The sequence below is a fragment of the Eptesicus fuscus genome, chromosome 3, assembly GCF_027574615.1.
Source record: "Eptesicus fuscus isolate TK198812 chromosome 3, DD_ASM_mEF_20220401, whole genome shotgun sequence".
In the NCBI taxonomy this organism is placed as follows: domain Eukaryota; kingdom Metazoa; phylum Chordata; class Mammalia; order Chiroptera; family Vespertilionidae; genus Eptesicus; species Eptesicus fuscus.
The window spans coordinates 101,968,501-101,971,958 of NC_072475.1; the positions used below are offsets into that span (position 1 = coordinate 101,968,501).

At 40.1% G+C, this 3,458-nt stretch overlaps 1 pseudogene; it reads left to right on the forward strand.

The window, feature by feature from the left end:
• Nucleotides 1-2,123: 2,123 nt before the first annotated feature.
• LOC114235395 (NADH dehydrogenase [ubiquinone] flavoprotein 3, mitochondrial-like) lies at nucleotides 2,124-3,015 on the forward strand (annotated as a pseudogene).
• The last annotated feature ends 443 nt before the right edge of the window (nucleotides 3,016-3,458 follow it).

Here is a 3,458-nt window from a genome sequence, read left to right on the forward strand (position 1 = left end):
GAGACCTTCCGCCCTTTTCTGTGTCATGAGACTCGGAGTGCTCTCTGCAGCTCCACAGGGGTACTAGGACACCCGTGGGAATCAGCGGACTGTTCTAACAGTCTTGCTCCCTTGGAGTGGCTGACAGCCAATGGCATTAAAGGTATTAAAGGTCTAACCCTCTTAAGTTGTGGACTGGCAGGGGACCATTTCGCCAGTTAGTACAAAACTCCACTAGCACACAGACTGTTTAAAAGATATCAGTAGCAAACTGCATTAAAAGCTGTCATGGCAATAAGCTGTCCTTTCAGACCAAGGGACACAGTAAGTAGACTGAGAAATGGTTGAGATAATATTGTACTATTGAACTACACCAGGGGTAATAGCATTGATTCACCCCAGAGGGATTTATAAATAATGACTAATTAATTGTTGCAGAAACGTTGACAATAAATCAATAAGAATCAGAGAGACAGATCTGGGTGATTAAATAAGTCTGTTCAGATGTCTAGGAAGTCCTGCTAGTCAGAGATGATGGTATATTTGCAGTCCTTCCTACCAGAAGCCTTGAGAAGTTATATCTCCCTCTTGCTACCCAAGTGTGGACTCTTCTGAATACCTATGCTTCCTTCTTTGCTCATTACTGAAGCCTTAGAAACAACAAGGCTGACAAGTAAAAAGAAACTGGTAGCAACCCTCAGGGGAAAAGAATTACCCTTTAATGTTTATTTTGTTTGAGGAAACAACCAGAGGTCTAGATCAGGCATCCTCAAACTACGGCCTGCGGGCCACATGCGGGTGTTTTTGCCGTTTTGTTTTTTTTACTTCAAAATAAGATATGTGCAGTGTGCATAGGAATTTGTTCATCATTTTTTTTAAACTATAGTCCGGCCCTCCAACGTTCTGAGGGACAGTGAACTGGCCCCCTGTTTAAAAAGTTTGAGGACCCCTGGCTAGATGATCAGGATGAGGGGAGTCTATTGGTTTGTAAGAGTGACCAGGAGAGATCTCTTTCTCTGTTTCCTACTTAGCACTTTTGCAATTTGCATTTTGCTTTTCTCAAGATGCAAATAGCACTCTTTAGCTTCTCTGACCCTTTATCTCTCCTGTCATTCCTGTGTTCATGTTGAGAAAATGACATCTGCACAAAAGGTCAAGTATTTGATAAAATAATAAGCATTTGAAAACAATTCACAGTGTTTCTAAATTGCCCAGAAAGTATCTTTATACCAGTTGGGAGTTGAAGAAAATTGCTGACCACCAGGAGATGGCACAGAATGAGGGAAGGCCCCTGCCGACAGCCGACAGCCAGGGAAAGGAAGGTCCCAATCGGCCCTGATTGCCGGCCAGGCCTAGGAACCCTAACTGTGCACGAATTTTGTGCACCAGGCATCTAGTAGATATAATAATGCCCAATAAAATTTATTTTTCAAAGAATTGAATGGCAATCTGCTGCCCTAGCAAGAGAAGGTTTAAAGACATGCACTTATGCAAAATATTTGGGAAGCTGTTATATGACCTCCAAGGTTTGTGTTCAACTATTATGTCAGAAGGATTTGTGAAGGAGCTGTAACAGGATAACATGTGGCAATTCCCTGACCTAGCCACTGAAAAGAAGCATGCTCTAGAAGGTTCTCTCTGTGGTTTCTGAATAGTCCAATTCAGTCATCATACAAAAGCTATTTTTTTAATAAAAAATAGCTTTTATTAACAATTTATCAATGGTAACTCATTTATTTATACATGTATTTATTTGTGATGATCCTCAACATCACTTGCTAAATCACAAGTAATATATTTCTAAGGTATACTTGCCAACCAATTTAATGGTTTTGGTTAAAAATGTAATATATGATATTAGAATATTTGGAACATACTGGAAAAAGGTACAGATTATTTTTAAAACATCCAATCCTGTGGATAGCCACAATTGCTATTTTGGTGTGTGTCTGCGTATAGTTCAGATGCATTAATGCTTGACCATACTCCTGCTATAAGTTATGAAAAAAGTAGGCCTGCCCTCTTCTATAGAACATAGAAATAAATTTTAGGACACTAAGACAAAGAGTTTCACATGCCTTTTATTCCATGTCAAGTGCAATGCTCAACCTCAACTCAAAAATAACCTGACTGGAGTTACCGTGATGGCGGCCTTCATTCCGCTGCTGTAAGGGCCAGCCGGTGCGCTGAAGACTATGCTTCTAGATAGAAGGACACGTGTTTTGAGGACTTAGGTCTATGGCTTCTCTCTCTACAGAATCAGAAAAGAGTGACAAAGGAACTGCCACTGAATTCCAAGAAACAAAGTCCACCAAAAATATGATGGAGCCCAAAGAGAGGGGCAACCTACTAACCACTTCAACAGCAGCTGAATTGTCTAAAAACTTAACTTCGCCCAGTTCTTACTCATCCGTTGTGAATCTAGGTGGGACAGTAGCTAGCCCTAACCCTGGTAACAACGTGCTATTTACAGATGAAGGGGATGCAAAGTTTTTGTCAAGAAAAACTTTGGTAGAGTTTCCTGAAAAAGTTCCATCTCCATTCAGAAAACAGGGCTCCGCTTCAGAAGCTCTTTAGAACAGCAAGAGAGTGACAGTGCATCTTCATCTTCATCCAGCTCCTCCCACTCAGTCTAATGAGGAGAGAGATGGCTCCGAAGTTGATTCCCAAGTGAGCCAGCACCAGCCGCTGCACCATCCGCAGCTCTTGCTGAACTGTTTGACAACACCACCTACAAGAATCTCCAGCATCATGACTACACCTTGTACACCTTCCTAGACGTGAACCTGAACCTCTCAAAACGGAGGTTGCTTCAGTCCTCTTCCGGTCGAGAGTCACCTCACCACTGAGAGCTCAGTTTAACTATCACTCTTATGTTGTCTGCTGCGCCCTTGCCTGCAAAATAAAGTCTGCTCAAGTAAAAAAAAAAAAAAAAAAAAAAGGAACCTGACTCTACCTGATTCTCCTGGTCTTTGATTGGATGGATGAAATTTTCATTGGATGAAGTGGTGCTCTACCACAAAGCTGCTGTCTTCACTTAGTGATAGAGGTGATGCCAGAGGAGTCTTGGTTATAGTTGAGTTTCTACAGACTACCAAGCTAGGAGTGCCGTTACAATTCTTAGTTACTTTCCTCTGGGTCAAGATTGTGAGCCCATTTATAAAATCATGTAATAATTCATTTTTGCCATTATTTTGCAGTCACAAGATTCTCCTTTAATTATTCAAAAGTATATACTTAACAGAGAAAAAAAAAAGAAAGATCTTCAAATAAAGGGAAATTAAGCAAGTGATATGAAGACACTACTCTTTTCTCAGTGCAGGGATACAGCTTATATTTTAAAAAACCTATAATCGCTTTGTTTGATTTTGCTTATGACAAAGTCTTTTTTCCTTTTATCTTGAGAAAGTAAAAACAAAATAAATGCCCATAGTAATTTATAAAAAACATTTTATCAAATTTAATTCTTATGGCATACT